The following is a 17,764-nucleotide window of genomic DNA, read 5'->3' as shown; positions in this document are numbered from 1 at the left end:
CTTTTATAAAGACTAAACCAACCTTGAAGTGAAATAATGGAAGTAGATCATTTAGATCAGGCACGTACGCACAAAGCTTTCAGGAGGGGTGAATTTTTGTGTAACCAAGCTAAATGTGTTAAGGCAGCAAAATAAGACAATTTCTTTAGATTATAGGCAGGGCCATACCCAATTTTTTTTGGAGGGGGGCTACAAAAAAAGCTTTAGAAAGCGTATCAAACGTTTGTTTAAATTCATTTTTGTCACGTTTTACAAGTCGGACAAGCATTTCGACGTTGAGGGGGTTTCAACCCCCTACCCCCTTTGGATACGGCCTTGATTACAGGTAATGACGAAAAATCAGAAATAAAGGTAATCAGGTATGGTCCAGAACTGAATAGCTCCTGGCAAGGTCAAATCCACAGGGGAATTACTGGGTCTGATCCCCTCCCGAAAATTTTTTCCAATTCGTAAGAACGTAACAAAAACACAATAAACACATTATTGATACGTTTTTGAAGTTATTTCCACCCTCTCTCGAAGAAATATCCCCTCAGAACAAAAATCCTGGATACGCCCTTGGATCCTAGAAATCAATTATTCGAGCTCTCCAGTCTTGCTATAGAAAATAAAGAAAAATTTACTAACAACTTACAATTATTCTCATTGTTGCGGTTCTAGCGCGACTAATTTCAATTGTTTGTTTTTTATTTTTGTTTTGTTTTTGTTTTTGAAGTGGTAAATGGTGTGGCCTTTAAAGCATTATTTTTATGCAGTGGCAGATATTGGGGGCACCAAGCAAAACTTGGACTCTTCCATTGGTATGTTTCACCCACCCCTTGTAATTAGTGTAAGGAAGTAGGGCATATATCCCTTTTCGCCTCTTTTTACGATGAGCTTGAATTAATGGTTAAGTAAAGGAAGGTAGCGAAGAAAGCAATTTAATTTGTCAGCTTGTGGGAAAAAAAATGGCAAAAAGTTTTGAATGGGTCTTTGCCGTTAAACTAAATTAACATAAAACCTGAATAAGATGAAACTAAACCGTTAAAAAATTTGCTTGAAAGATCAAAACTTCAGAGCATAATTGAATGAATATCAAACCCAAAATCTCAACTCTAAAATTGAAACTTCAAATGTGAATAATTCATAAAATATCTGTGAGACTTTTGAAAATTTCTAAGCCGCTTAAGAAAGTTTTTATTCTCGCACCTTCCCCTTCTGAAATTTGAGTTCTTGAGCTATTTCTTCTATTAAAATCTTTAGTTTCTCTCTTTTCGGCTCATTTTTAATTTTCAGTTATTCAGTCAAACAGCAAAGCTTTGTTTTTTTTTTAAGTCGGTTGAGTCTTTCTCTTTTGTTTTATTTGTATTTTTCTCCATGTTATACATTTAAAGATTATATTAGTAACCAACGAGTATCGGTACATTGTCAGTCTTCTCGTATTCTACACTTTAAGGTTTATTTTCCTATTTTACAAATAAGAACAAGAAAAAAACTTTAATTTCCTATTTAAAATACCAAGTTTTTATCACATCACTTATCACAAACAGTTCGCAGGTGAAAGGCGTGTTAGCGTGAACAGCAGCTGAATAGATGCTGCTTAAGAAGCTTCTTAAGCTTAAGAAGCACTGTCACGTCTCCCTCCCTTTGAAAGCTGAATTAGAGTCTCAAGTTTATTTCTTATTTATCCTCCTCTCTTTGTGGGGTTACATTAATGAATTTCCAGTTATTCAGTCATAAATAAAAGCCAACGAGATTTTTTTGCAAAAAAAAGAAGAAAAAACAAAGTCCCTCTTAATGATGCCTTCTACCGTGCTTATCTCACATCACTTATCACAGACAGTATACACGCGAACAGTGTGTTCCCATGAACAGCAGGTGTTTCCGAAATCTCTAATGGGTCTAATCCTTCAAAACAGACACCCTCATTTCTTTTATAATAAGGTAGCTTTCTCAACAATCAGAACACGGTGAAAATGAAACAGCTGGTCCTAGGACGCTATTTAGGAGGAAATTTGATGTAAAAAGAACTGATGAGACCCGTTGTTAATAATTAGGGCTAGTTTCCTTCAGGGTAATGACTCCAAACCGTTAGAAATATTGAACCTTCAAGAGAACAATAGGAGCGTGAAATTGACAGCTATGTCAAAACTTGTTTTTTTCTGGCTTGTTCCTAATTTGAACTAATTGGTCAATGTGACCTTCATCACCAGATAATTGCAAGAAAATAGTCCTGTTGCGAGTCTGGGTTAATTTTATTATAACATTTAGAGGGAAATGAGAGACTTTTAGGGGAGAGAGATGCTTCAAACGCTAAATTACTTTGGCCCAAACATACAGTTATTTGCCTATTTAAGTATCTTCTTTAACGTATTCCAACAAGGGTGAATTCCTACCTCACCCCTTTGTGCTGGCTTTCATTACACCAGACATGTGCATAGCTTGAGCACCCAATGGCATGGGGTTTGACAAAATAATCTAACTATGACGTTAAAACTACTAGGGTCTTGGCATAAAATCAAACAGATCGTGGAAACGAACTGTAAGTATGAAGCAACTCAGGCCAATAAATAACTAAACCCCAAAATAAAACAACTTCAATAACAATTAACAAGTGAAAAGGGTTGGTTTCTTTCAGTTATATAAAATTCAATAGTCTTAATGTTAACCATAAAAAAGATAGAGGCCTGAGACAATTTGCTTGATTTTCAATAAGGGAGGGAAAAACCCCCAAAAATGCAAGTGGTCGAAAGTGGAATGAAAACCCGCTGTTGGGTTCAGCATATCAGGGTATCCTGATGTAGGGATTTCAATGTCCTATCTTAGAATATGTGGAATTTTGCTTCTTTTGTCTCAGAAGAAAATCACGGATGTGTGTTCGGTTATTATTTTTTTTTTCCAGGGATGATCGTACCAAGCCGATAGTCCTAGTAGACAGAGAGGGCTCACACGAACGGAAACCAAAAGTTTTAGTGCCCTTTTTAAGAAGACAAAAGCATTCAGCCACAAGTAAGTGGTGTTTTCTACCATTTTGTGCCACCAAACTACGATTTTGGCCCAAAGAGGAACAATTTGCTATCGAAAAAAATTTCTACGATAGACAATTGCTTTAAAGTATCAAACAACTATAATACAAGATAAATAGTTAATGAGAAGATTTACCTTAATACTTGATTTAACTAAGATGATTTACCATATTTTTTTATGAATTTATGATTAGTGATGTATCAATGTGTCACATCTATTACGAAGGAGGGGTGGCGAGTCATGGTGTAAGTAGGGAGTGAAAAATGCCTAAAAGAGTACATTTCAACGTGCAAACTGTCTAACTCTCCAGGAGCCTCTATATAAATATAGATTTTGGTATGGGGGGACGGGTTAGGGGCTAATGTTGAATCTCCCTTCTTTAAGAATAAGCCTGAATAAAGATGATATATCCCTTCTTACTGCAGAAAATGCTTCTGACTTATCTATTTTAAGACTTTATTTTACTAATCTGATTATTTCATATTTAATAAAATCATATACAGTGGTTTGTAACTACGCATCAGTTATCAGGAAAGAGGGGCTGTTGGTTGAAAACTCAAATAGTGCATTAAATGCGCAAATATTCTAACTATAATTCAGCCTTCAGATACATATAGGAAGGTCAAAATTACTATGTAATCCCTTTTGATTCTCAGGAATATTTAGTCTAAACCCGTGATTCCCAGCCTCGGGCGTAGGCTCCACCGGTAGGGTGTGGAAATATTTTGGTGGGTCATGGATAGGATGTGCACCCTTTGGCTGAATATACTTTAGAGCCTGCCTTAATTTTGAAAAAAAAAATTGTATTTTTCATCTGATTAATGTCACACTCACATGCATTTAAAGAATAAAAATGATACATTGTAGTATTGCAGCGATGAGACAATGTTTTTCATTATTATAAATTATGCATACTGGTCTAGACACTTATTGTTGGTGCTGGGGGAGGGGGGTATAGTGCTCTTCCCATTGCAACAGTATTTTTCTATGTGACCTAAAGTTTACATTCAAAGTTGAAAAAGGCGAGGCGAAGCATCATAAGCCTCGCCAGGAAATTTCTTGGGGCGGAGGGGGGAATAGTACGATTAGACTGGGGAATGGTGTGGTTACAAATGGTGATGGTTTTTCCTATTCATAAACAAAGTTTCAATGTGTTCAAATCATGTATACAATGTATTTAAACATCAGAAGACCATATTGTACTCGGAATTTTCATCCACATGAACAATAATACTCCTCTCTGTTACCCGAAATTCTTTAGCAGATATATTATTAAGAATTTATTAAACAAAACTATAGTTCATCGAAAGTTTTGAATAGATAGCCTATTTAAATTTATTCAAAGTTTTTAATTCCAATCCAACATTTTAATACTGAAGCAGAAAAATTGAAAAAGCGGGACCCAACCAAAAAATTTATAATTATTAATATATAAAATCTAACGACAAGAAATTGGGGTTTTATGGGGCTGGTAGCCCATATCATATCTTGGCTAGGCCTCGGCATGATTTGAGAATCTGACATAAATTAAATGAAATAAAAACAAGCTTTTTTCAACTGAGAGTAGCCTAAGGAGCAACATTAAAACTTAAAACGATCGAATATTTTTTCCTTTATGGGAGGTGGTTTCCCCCTCCCTCCTCAACCCCCGAGCTCTTATGCACAAGCTTGACTTTTTGTCCCAATTCTTTAACAGTGATTGATCAAACACACGAGCCGTTGAATTGGAATGAAAAATATTTTCAAGCCCTTTAAAACTTCAGCTCAAAGAACAGGGGGCTAAAGAGGAGGCATCCCACCTAATATTTGTTTGTTTCAATTTTTTAGTGTTGCTTCTTACTATCAGTTGGGAAAAACCTGTTTTTATTTAATCTCTTTATAAGACATTTATCAACATTAGTATTATTATTATTGTTGTATTTTTATGTTGATTGATGAGTGTCAAGGGAGGAGATTAGTGTTGAGTGTTAAGTTAGTGGTAGCCGAATGCATGATGTTGTAGTTATGTTTGTTTTGTTTTTTTCTCTTTTGTGGATGTGTTGTAAATAGCCAATGATGTTGTCGATGAAATAACCAATAAGTTGTGACTCAGCAATTTTGAATCGAATGCTGTTTTTCCACGCCTTTGGATTTAAGAAAAAATCAGGGATTTAGTTCTAAAAGGTGTTTCAGTTGTCCTGGGGCTCCTAGACTCTGCTGAGCGTGTTATTACCTAGATCCATCATTTTCTCTAGAGACAGTGGAAAGGCTTAGCCGCGTGCGCCGCAATTTTGTAAAAGAATTTTGAATATGTTTAAAATTAAACATAAATATAACATAATGAATATAAAGATAAATGAATGAAACGTAAATGGGGAACATAAACGATTGAAACTATTCGATGCACGTAAATACATTCGGAGGAGGTGATCTGGAGGGGAGCTAAGTTTCGACATAAGCTTGAACATCTGCAGCCCAGAATTACCCCTTTTTACTAGACTAGTTGTGTTTGCTTCCCATTGTAAATCACTGATTATAATAACTCCCAAGAGTTTAATCTTACTCACTTTAAGAGAATCAGAGATAGTTGATAGGATATTAGGTTCAGAAGAATTTAAAATGAAATAGTTAAAATAGAAGATTTACTGTCATTTACTGTCATATTTGAAACGGAAGCTTTAATCTCCACATTATCAATTAAAATTTGAGCTTTGCTACATTCATTCATCAACATATTTCCAGCGGACTTTACAATCATTAGCAATATTATTAATCTTAAACAGAAAATAATAGGACCCAGGATGGTACCCTGAGGTAAACCAAATAAGATATTAGTGAAATACTAGTGAAAAAGCTTTATGTTTAATAGAGAGGAGAAGGGGTTTGTACAAGAATTATATCGTATGAAAACAAAAGGAATATATTGAAAGCGGAGAAAGTATTAAAATATGAACTAAGGAGGTGTGAAGTGGATAACATGGATAAAATTGCAGAGAATCTGGAAGATACAGCTAGACGGCATAATAATAAATATTGTAATGTCATTTTAATAAACTGAGAGAGAGTAGTCAATTCAGAATTGTCCCAGTCAAAGATAAGAGTGGGGCCACACCTCAGAGTAAGGAAAGAGTTAAGGAGAGATGGACGAAATATTTTGAGAATTGTCTTAAACTGAGATACAGTTGCTGGAAAAGATGTTGAGGAAAATGAAAAAGTTTGTGATACCTTGGATGTGAAGGAAGATTTTTTTGTGAGAAGGAATTAGTGACAGTACTACAAGGATTAAAAAATAACAAGGCCCAAGGTGCTGATAGTGTGGTAAATGAGTTTCTTAAATATGGTGGGTCTGAGTTTATAAATAAGTCACTGAAGATTATGAATATGATTTTTGAAAAAGGGGAAGTACCTAACGATTTTAGGAAAACCTTAATTCAACCGCTGCATGAAAAAGGTGATAAGAGTGAGTGTCGTAAATATTGAGGCATTAGTCTGGTCTCTATAGTTTGCAAATTAGTTAGTAATATGACATTATTTAGACTAAGAGATGCTGTAGACAAAGTTTTCAGAGAAGAACAGTTCGGCTCTAGAAAAGGTAGAGGATGTGTCGGCCAAATTTTCACTCCTGGGTTAATAATTGAGAAGCGTCATAGATATTAAACACCTTTGGTCCTCAGTTTTATAGATTAAGAGCAATTATTCAATTCTGTTGATAGAAGAGCTATAGCAAAGGTCTTATCCTTATATGGCACACCAGAAAAATACATTAGACAAATACTGCTGTGGTTAAGGTATAAAATGAGTTTAGCAGCTGGTTTTGTAATAAATCAGGAGTTAAACAGTGTTGTGTTCTATCCCAATTTATATGGATCTTTTTTATGGACTTTGTCTTAAGGAGCACAGGCAATGGGAGACCACGGAACCAAATCGCGAGGAAAAACTCTCCTGGATTTAGATTATACTGATGATTTAAGTATCCTAGATGAAAGTGTGAGCAAAATGAATGAACTCTTAGAGGTTTTGCGAGTTCAGGGTGCTAGAATAGGTCTGAAAGTTAATACTAAGGAGACTATTTCACTAAGGCTAGGGAATGTGTGAAGATGAAAAGGTGACGCTGGGTAACGAAAAGATTGATCAGGTGGGTAGCTCTACTTACCTTGGTAGTATTATTAATAAAGACGGTGGGAGCAGCGAAGCTGCTAAAAGTAAAATAACCCAGGCTCAGAGTGTTTTTTCACAGTTGAAAAAAGTTTGGAGGAATAGGATGATAATTCTGCAACACAAGGTTAGAATATTGGAAGGTACAGTGATGACAGTGGTGAAATATGGCTCTGAAGCATGGGAGCTCTGAAATGTAGATGAAGGTTTATTAGACGTTTTCCAGAGAAATTGCCTACGGATTGTTCTGGATATCCGGCTGACTGACCGTATTTCAAAAAGAAGACTACGGAAATTATGGTTCAATCCCATTTTCTAGGGCTATAATGTAAGAAGGGTTGAGATGACTAGGGCATGTTCTGCGGATGAAGGATGATAGATTGCCGAAGATTATCCTTTTCGGCCAACCGTCAAGGGTTAAACGGAAAGCAGGTCTTCCTCTTCTGGGATGGGAGGATGTCATAAGGAAAGACTAAAAGGCAACGGAACTTCCTGGGAGGGTGTAAAGAAAGAGGCTTTGAGTAGACTGGAATAAAGGAGGAGTGTGTGTAGCAGTTTTTGCCTCATCCGGCTTGGTGTCTCGATGAGTTGTTAGTAGTAGTAGTAGTAGTAGTAGTAGTAGTAGTAGTAGTAGTAGTAGTAGTAGTAGTAGTAGTAGTAGTAGTAGTAGTAGTAGTAGTAGTAGTAGTAGTAGTAGTAGTAGTAGTAGTAGTAGTAGTAGCAGTAGTAGTAGTAGTAGTAAACAGCCTTTGTGATTTAGGGGTTATTGTTAGAGAATTGGAACAAAATTCGAACTTTACCGTAAAGAGTGAGTAATTGACGAGGGAGTAAGATCCCTCATATACGTAATAATTTGCTGGTTGTTTTGAGTTTTAATTTTGCTCGTTACTTTCAGTTAAAAAAAACTTGTTTCTTTATTTAATCCAGGATAGCTAGCCCTCCTCCAACCCCGATTTTTTACCCTAAATTGTCTGATCAAAACTTTAAGATAGCCATTATTCTTCAGCATTGTCGAAAGATCTAATAATATGCTTTGCGAATGACTTGATCCTCCACAGCCCCCTTGGTAAGGGCGGCAAATTATAAACTTTGCCCGTTGCTTACATATAGTATTGGCTTTTGGGAAGTATAAAGATATTTTTTCTTTGTTGGGGGTCTGGTGTGGGTACTTACGTAGGAGGATTTTTCCATGGAGGAGTTTCCGTGGGGAAAAGGAATTCTCCATGGGAAGGAGAGCTGGATTTTTCAGTATTAATTAAGAACTATCAGAAATTAAATATAAAAAAATAAGCTTTTTCAACTGAAAGTAAGGAGCAACATTAAAACTTAAAACGAACAGAAATTATTACGTATATGAAGGGGTTAGTCCCTCCTCAATACCTCTCTCTTTACGCTAAGTATGTTTTTTTTTTAATTTGTAAAAAGCTTATTATTCTTATTAAACGGGTTCTTGTGTATCAGGACTCATTCTTAAATAATTAGAACAAAAAGTCAAACTTTTTTACTTTTAAAATTAGGCTTTTGAAATTTAAAAGTGTTAGTAGAATCGTTTGCGTATTTCCCTACTTGAAACAAAAAATACTTTCAGAGTTGGTCGATATTTTGTAAATTCTAGATTCCCCCCCCCCCCTGTTCCCCAGCCTCACAAACTTAAACAAATGGCTATAAAATATTTCATATTTATTCTTTAATTTCTAAATGATAGAAAAATACCATGATACTATTTAAAGTGCACGTTTAAAATAACAACAATAATAACGAGATAAAAAATCAATGGTAAGTTAATCAATGGTAAGTTAGTAAAATCAATGGTAAAAATCTATGGTAAGTTATCTCGTATCAAAGAATTTAGTTGTCACTATAAGAAGGAATTAATTTGTATTTGTGTCCAAAGCATTAATAGCCAAGGCTTTCAAAAACATGGATAAGGAAGGGCTTCCCCTTCCTTAATCCTCGCTCTTTACGCTAAAGTTTGATTTTTGTCACCATTCTTTGAGAAAGACAGCTCCACAGGGATCGTTGAATTTGAATGAGATGTACTTTAAAGAACCTTAAGACTTTAGCTTCAACAGTAAGAGTTGATGAAGAGGCAGCACCCCTCATATATGGATTAATTTAATTAATTTATTAATTTAATTAATTTAATTAATTAATTTAATTAATTCATGGATTAAATTAATTAATATATGGATTAATTTTTTCATTTAAGTTTTAATGTTGCTCCTTACTTTCAGTTGAAATAACTTCTATAGTGAACAAGATTAAAAATAGATAAATAAGAGTATAAATCAAATTTCCCGGATAAAAAAACTTTGGAAATTAAAACGTTTATGGCGATTAACTTAATTTTACTATTGTGAAGGAGAACCTTATTTTTGTCACTGTATTTTTCCTCCTAGATGAGCTATTTTCAAATTCATAGAAAAATCAATTGGCTAAGCAAAACTTTTGGTTTAAGGAATCTATTGAGCTTCCAGTAAATTGCAAATGACAAACTAGCTATTTAGGAGACTAGAGGGGGTTAGTTTTTATTTAATTTTGAATTAATTTCTTTTATTTCTGGAAGTAGGTAAAGAATTCAACTTTTTAATGTTATAATGAAAATGTGCAGATTGTTTAATTTTTTTCTCTAATTATTTCAAATACCTCGCTCTTTACGCTAAAGTTCTTTTTATAACGTTTTAAATAGCTTATTATTCTAAATAAACGGTCCTTTTGTTTCAGGAGTCATTCTTAAATGACAGGAACAAAAGTCAAATTTGAGGAGAGAAATGACAGTAGAAAGTCAGAAAAAAAGCAACCGCCCCTCATATAATCAATAATTTCTGTTCGTTTTAAGTTTTAATGTTGCTCATTACTTTTGGTTGAAAAAACTTGCTTTTTTACTTAATTTATAACAAGATCCACAGTACCTTCTTCAACTGTTTGTGTTAAGGCAGGCATGCACGGAAGAATTTATGGTGGGGAGCTCAACATTTCGGAAAGGAGGCAAAACTCATGAAATATGCCTATTGGTGAAACAGTTCACCAATAGTTCACCATATAATTCACCAAAAGGTGAATTATATGAAAATTACAAGAAATCATAAGGAAATTTGAAAATACCCTGTGTCTATATGGGACTTAGGGCTAAAGGCCCTTCCTCGACCTAGCTCTCTTAAGTTACCTATATTGATCGGCAATGTGCAAAGGAAAGTATCCACGGGATGCTCCTTTTTACAGTGGGTGAGTTATAGCCACTATCGACTATTTTGTGTGGGCTTGATTAGGATTACTTAAGTAAAAATCAAAAACTATTAAAGTAAAAATTAAAAAAGTAAAAGTAAAAAGTATAAATCACTAAAGTAAATTAGGATTACTCTACTACTGAAGTAAAACTCTTCCGAGTTGAATATCCTCAAATACTGATGAATATACATTTTGAAAATTTTAACTACAGCTTCAAATATAATATGATATATAAATTTTAATATATGAACAAAATGAATATAATAAATATAATAAATATAGAATAAATAAGAATAAATAAGAATAAATATAATATAAATTTTAGCTTCAAATATAATATGCATTGGTAAACATTGGTTATTAAAATAAGCTTGTAACGATTATTTTACATGCTATACTTAAACCACCGATTCTAGTTTATTACCTCTATTATTTCAAATGTCCAGATATGCATGACAGGGCTGTTTTATTCTTTTCATCGGGCTCATGGGTAGACATATAATTAATGTTTGGGGCCACCAGTAAAGATTTGGCTCCCAATTCAATATTTTCTCCTCTCAAACCTTTAATTATCGAAATTTTTAACTCCCTGGTGAGGATATATTCCCCCCGAAATCATCCCCTGGATCCGCCCTTGATTGAACTGGCACCAAAATACAACTATAGCAACACATATTGTGTTTAAGGAAATTTGTTACTGAGATGGGTGTAAGTAGAGTGTGTTTGTGAAACATTTATTCTAGAAGAAAATAGTTATTTCTGAAAGAATGTTTGAAGATTGTGATATAATTAAACCAAATCCAAAAATAAATTTATTGTCATAAGCCTAGAATCGGAGCTGTTAAGAAATAGGTATGTTTAGAAAACAATGCTAACTTCATATTATGCAAAATAATTGTAATGTTAGCTGCAATTCTACTATACTTTACCCCGAACCCTCCCCCTAATGCTCAAATATATAGCCAAATTATATATTCCTCACATGTTTTTCTAATTCTTGATTTTGTCACAATTGATTCAACTGTGAGACGCGGCTCATTAGTAAAAGAAACTCTAAAAAACGGAATTTTGATACTAAGAGATACATCAAAAGAATCGGATTTTTATCTGTAGTAGATAAAGTAGAATTAAGAGAAAGAGACAAACTTTAGCGTAAAGAGTGGGGCGTTGAGAAGGAAACAGCCCCTTTCGTACACGGAGTAATTTCTGTTCGTTTTAAGTTTTAATGTCGCTCCTTACTTTCAGTTAAAAAAATAATTATTTAATTCAATTTACGGGTACACGGCTTGGAGCAAAGTGACACATGGCAAAATGCATGGCAAATATATGCCATGGCACATATATTTGCCATTACAATTGCCATATATTTTGCCATGTATTTTCCATGAATATATTTGCCATGACACATGGCAAATGCATGGCGTATTTGGGTTATATACAGTAGAAGTCAAAATGTGTTATCTATAATTATTCTGCATATTATGAAGTTAGAATTGTTCTCTTAAGATGTTTCCTACTCAAAAACCCCAATTCTAGGCTTATACTAATTCATTTCTTTCTGGGTGGGAGAAAAGTGCAAACCAGCCTAAACATACGTTATTGGAATAATTTTAGCTCAAACTTCAAGATTTTTTAACCAGAAGTCAACTTGTACCTCTGAATACCGCTCATCTAAGTCCTATAGAACTAGACACTAAAATATTTATAGCCAAAATAGATTAGAAATGAAATTGCGAACTTACAAAATTAAGTAAACCAGACAAAAACAACGACAGTACACACAAACACGTCACAGTCTAACTCGCAACTGTTTCCTCTTCCACCCTTCGGCAGAAATATCGATAAAGTGCACGCGAGTAGGGGGATCTCACGGAAATTATCCCCTCCTTCCCTTTCATCTCCTAATACACCCTCTCTCAGCTGAATAATCTGAGAAAAACATTGCCAAGAGCAGGATGCAGTCAATGGACTATATAGCTTATGAATGGGCTTAGTAAGCGGGGATGCTTCAGTGGTTTTAAGGGTGATTTTAATAATCCAATTTGTAGAATATTGTACCACTTTAAGAGTCATGACTATATTTTTTATTTATTCTTTTTTACTAAGGAAAATGCTTACAGTATTTCTTATTATTTTAAAATCTAATTCATGTAAATTAAGGTATGAGTGTTGATTTTCTTCTTTTTTTTTAAAGCTCGAACATACTAGGCCTCTCCAGTGACTACCTCTCAAAAATTTCAGCCTCATGCCCACTTTTGTCACTTTTGAGAGTCAAACCTTATATCAAAGTTTTCTAAAAGCTATTTTAGGACAAAATTTTGATTTGACGCTAAATGTCTTTTGTTTTACTGTGGTTTCTTTTGTCTTCAATCCTTGAAATTACAAGACGATGATTATGTAGTTTTTTGCGTGTGAAACATTTATTTAAGTTTTTTTTTTTTTGGTACACGGTTTCACCCTCCAGCTCCATCTGCCATATATTTTTTCTTTCTTTTTTGTAAGTAGCACATCCTTGCAAGCGACCCTTTCGGTGTGCTGCAAGTTGATTTTGTTTCTGGTTTTTGAAAATAAATTATTTATACTACTGCTAAAAAAAAAAGATTATATCTGTAAAATAAATGAGCAAATAAATCTTCAAATCTTAAATCCATTTATTTAGACAGTGAAAAAATCAGGTACAAAATTCTAGATATTTCGATCACATATGCAGCAACCATTAACACTACTCATGAGTAAAGTTACTAAAATAAAAATAAAACTTTTGGGTCATTCACAAAATAATTTTGTGAATGATTCATCGGAAATTTGTTTCACTTTTGGGCAAGATTAAAAAAGGAAATTTTCATCAAGACTTTGAATTGAACTTTGTGTGTGAATTCTCTTCGAAAATAATCTAGTAAATAATCCGGAAGTTCATTGTTTTGTGAGTGACCCAAAAAGTTTTATTATTATTTTTTTTTTTACTTTAGCAATTATACTGATGATGGTCGCTGTATATGTGATCAAAATACCTGGACTTGTGTACGTGATTTTTTCACTGTCTAAATAAATGGATTTATCCCCATTTGAAAATTTATTTGTTCGTCACAGAACGGCAGCGTGGTCTAAGAAAATAATACCTAATCTAAGGTGTTACGTCGAAAATCTGTACAATTAAAATACTATGTGATTCGAATTTGGTACATTACTCTGTTTACAGTTGCCGCTATCAAACAGTTCGTAGTGACATGTCGTAGGTATTAAATAGAAAAAAAAGTTTTTCAACTTAAAGTAAAGAGTAAGATCAAAAATCAAAATAAACAGAAATTATTCGGCTTAAGAAAAGGTTGCCCTCCTCGTCCATACCTTCCTCCTTACGCTAAAGTTTGACTGTTTGTCTAAACTTTTTAAGAATGGCTCATAAAACTCATATTCCCATATTCCCACTTGAGGAGTGGCGCCCCACGAGGAAATTATAGCCTAGTGAACGACACAGCATTGTGCGGGATTTAAATCTAACCTTGTTCTTTACGCTATATACTGATATATATATATATATATATATATATATATTTAACTTTAACAACAGTTTACATACAAAAATCAATATGATTCATCCAAAACAAAACGGTTGACGTAGGGCGAATCAGGCGAAAAACGCATACATATAACATCTTTTAAATTTACTAAAATAAAAAAAATACAAAAAAGAAAGAAAAGAAACGAAAGTGAAAAAAAAAAATAATGATACTACAAGGGCAGCAACTAAGCACCATATACATGCTGAGGGGTTACACTCACAAGTCAAAAAAGAGTTACAACTTAATTTAAATCAAATCTTCTCCGAAAAAAATAAAAATAAAATTCATACCTGCATAGTAATTTTTCTCTCATTTTTTATTTAAAACCACCAAAATTTTCCATCTTTTTCACATAATTATCTGAACTATTCCATAAATTTATACCCTTTATAATGATTAAATAAAAAAAAATTTTTTAACTGAAAGTAAGGAGCGACATTAAAACGATTACCCCTTTATATACGGAGCAATTTCTGTTCCTTTGAATTTTGATATTGCTCCTTAATTTCAATTGAAAAAAATTTTTTTTTACTTCAATTTCTGATTGATTTTCAAATAATCCTGATAAATATGTCTCAAGCTCCATGGAAAATTCTCTCCCCTCACAGGACACCATTTCTTGGAAATTCCTCGCACGTAAAACAAGCTCCCTCCTTCTTGTAAAATTCCCTCCAGACATTTCCATCCTCGCTCAAAATATCCCCCCCCCGTAAAGTTTCTCGCGAACGATTCAGCCTGAAAAATTTTCCTTAGCATACTTTCATTTGAAAAATATTTTAATTTCTAACCGTTTTCACGATCACTCTAGAAATCCAACCTTCCGTGAAAATTTTTCCCGGAAATCCAAACTAAGCATCGGCACTGTTTCTGTTTTTATTTCTGTTTCTGTTTTTGTCTAACCAGTTTGTTTCTGTATTTCAAAAAAAACACACACAGGACATCTGTTTTTTTACCTGTTTCTGTTTCTGTTCTGTTTTGTGTTAATCTGTTTTTTCCGTTTTTTATCTCTTTTTTTTTCGTTTAGCCAGGTGTTTGCGCTTACGCTATTGTTAAAGCTTGCTACCTCGGGGTAATTAAAAGGTCTTCATGCTTTAGTCACCTCATTCACTTTTGTGTAACCGATTTTTATGGCACTTGGTATTTACCAAGTGACAAATAGCAAGCGCATTCTGTCGGTCTGTCGGTCTGTCTGCCGGTCCGGGTTTTGCTACTTTGGGCACTTCCAGATAAGCTAGGACGATGAAATTTGGCAGGTGTATCAGGGACCAGACTAGATTAAATTAGAAATAGTCTTTTTCCCAATTTTGACCATCTGGGGGGGGTGAGTGGGGGGACGGTTAATGTGGAAAAATTAGAAAAAATGAGGTGTTTTCAACTTACAAACGGGTGATCGGATCTTAATGAAATTTAATATTTAGAAGGATATCGTGTCTTGGAGCTCTTATTTTAAATCCTAACCGGATCCAGCGACATTGGGGGAGTTGAAAGGAGAAACTGGAAATCTTGGAAAACGCTTAGAGTGGAGAGATCAGGATGAAACTTGGTAAGAAGCATAAGCACAAGCCCTAGATACGTTATTAATATAACCAGAATAGATCCACTCTCTTTGGGGGAGTTGGGGGGATTAAGTCGGAAAAAGTAGAAAATGAGGTATATTTAACTTACGAACGGGTTATCAGATTTCAATGAAATTTAATATTCAAAAGGATCTCATGTCTCAAAGCTCTCATTTTAAATCCTGACCGGATCGGGTGACATTGGGAGGAGTTGGAGGGGGAAACCCGAAATTTTGGAAAACGCTTAGAGTGTAGAGATTGGGATGACACTTGGTGGGAAGAATAAGCACATGTCCTATATACGTTATCGACATAACCGAAGCGGATTTTCTCTCTTTGGGTGAGCTGGAATGGGGGGGGGGTTAATTTGAAAAATTAAAAAAATGAGGTATTTTTAATTTACGAACGGGTGATCGGATCTTAATGAAATTTGATATTTAGAAGGACCTTATGTCTCAAGGCTTTAATTCAAATCCCAACCAGATCCAGCAGCATTAGGGGGAGTTAAAGGGGGAAACTGGAAATCTTGGAAACCGCTTAGAGTGGAGAGAATGGAATGAAACTTGGTGGGAAGAATAAGCACAAGTCCTAGATACGTAATTGACATAACCGGACCAGATCTGCTCTCTTTAGGGGAGTTGGTCGGGGGGGGGGAGATTTCTAGTGCTATGGCGAGTTGGGTGCTTCTGGACGTGCTAGGACGATGAAAATTAGTAGGCGTGTCAGGGACCTGCACAAATTGACTGGTTGAAATTGGTCATTTTCCTGGTTCGGCAATCTGGGATGGGGGGCTGGAGGGAGGGGAATTATGAAAATGGAAGTATGTTTATCATACGAATGGGTGGTCAGATCTTAATGAATTTGATATATGGAAAGATCTCATGTCTCAGATGTTTATTTTCAATTCGGGACAAAGGAGATGGAGGGGAAAACAGAAATCTTGGAAATAGAAAATCTAGAAAACTCTTAGAGTGAAGAGATTGGGATGAAACTCGATTGGAAGATAAGCCCAAGTTCTTCATACGTGATTGACGTAACCGGACTGGATCCGCTCTCTTTGGGGGAGTTGAGGGGATTTCTAGTGCTTTGGCAAGTTCGAGGCTAAGCACAAGTTATATATACATGATTGACATAAGCAGACTGGATCCGATCTCTTTGGAGGAAATGGAGGGATTTTTAGTGATTTGGCGAGTTTGTTGCTTCTTGACGTGCTAGGACGATGAAATCGATAACTCTGGTACTGAGTCTAATTCTAGGTTCCGACCTCGTCACAAGTGCCATATAAGCTCTTGGCTCTTGTTGAATGTGATTACGGATTAAACGCAAATTTCTGATTTTTCTTCGACCGCAATAGTTTCTGTATTTAAATTTCGAGCAAATTTTACTGACTCGGACAACAATGTAAATGCGAAAAAGCGTCATGCGCCAAAAAAGTGTGCTGAAACTGCAAGAAAAGTGTTTGCATGTTAGTGTTTGCATGAATCTTTGTTACCGAGTACCTAACATAAAAAAAGAAGCAGATTCTTGACTTGGCTAAGAGTAAGTTCGGAAGCAGAAATGATTGGTCGAACAACAGGACCACTTTGGAAAAGATTTTGCGGGAGAGAACCGTAAAATTAGAGCTATGGCTGAATCGGTCCATTTGCTAAATCCAACCGCATAATTTTGAGTTGTGTAAATTATGTTGGTGTATTACTTGTATGTTTGTTTTCCCCTTTGCATTTTATAGCTAAAAATTCAGTTCCTTTCATATTCCTCTCTTTCTATTCCCTTCATCTTTCTGCCTATCAGTATTATTATTTGTTTGTTTTTTTCTCTTTATTTTCTTTTAGTCGTGTAAAAGTAGTAACCTTCTTCAATAAGCGTGAATAGATATGACGACACTTCGAATAAATTTGAAAAAAAAACGGGTTATCCTTCGGAGTGAAACTCGTTACAAACTTGAGGGGGATGACGAATGCATGTATAATTTTTCGTTGAGTTGTCGCCCAAATAGTTATGTGAATCCGAATAATCTTAAAAGTATTCAAAACCTGCGAGTGCAGAAAGAGGGGTCGTTTTCTGGAATTGTCAAGGTCTAAGAACGGCATATTCTTCTTCACGTGAGATTTTAAGTTTGCTAGATAAAAAGTCTTGCATTGTAGGCCTAGGCGAGACATTTATTTCTAGCAAGTCACTGCCCTAGGATTTTTCTTTTCCAAGATATATTTGCAAGCGACGAACGTCTTGGGCTAAGCGGAACGCAAATTGTCCGGGGTTGGGTTGGGATGATATAATAAA

At 34.8% G+C, this 17,764-nt stretch overlaps 2 protein-coding genes across 4 annotated transcripts in view; one reads left to right on the top strand and one right to left on the bottom strand.

The window, feature by feature from the left end:
- The window catches only part of LOC136030948 (CUGBP Elav-like family member 3-A), a 240,021-nt gene extending 227,832 nt beyond the window's left edge, over nucleotides 1-12,189 (bottom strand). For both annotated transcript variants that reach the window (XM_065710072.1, XM_065710073.1), the window contains exon 1: nucleotides 12,111-12,189. The gene's annotated coding sequence lies outside the window, so the exon portion shown is untranslated. The remainder of the gene's footprint in view (nucleotides 1-12,110) is intronic.
- LOC136030947 (peptidyl-prolyl cis-trans isomerase G-like) overlaps nucleotides 1-17,764 on the top strand; it is a 155,591-nt gene that overhangs the window by 58,664 nt on the left and 79,163 nt on the right. For both annotated transcript variants that reach the window (XM_065710069.1, XM_065710068.1), the window contains one exon: nucleotides 2,882-2,988. The gene's annotated coding sequence lies outside the window, so the exon portion shown is untranslated. The remainder of the gene's footprint in view (nucleotides 1-2,881; nucleotides 2,989-17,764) is intronic.

This window comes from Artemia franciscana, chromosome 9, assembly GCF_032884065.1.
Source record: "Artemia franciscana chromosome 9, ASM3288406v1, whole genome shotgun sequence".
Taxonomy (NCBI): domain Eukaryota; kingdom Metazoa; phylum Arthropoda; class Branchiopoda; order Anostraca; family Artemiidae; genus Artemia; species Artemia franciscana.
This window is presented reverse-complemented; position numbering and strand designations above follow the sequence as displayed.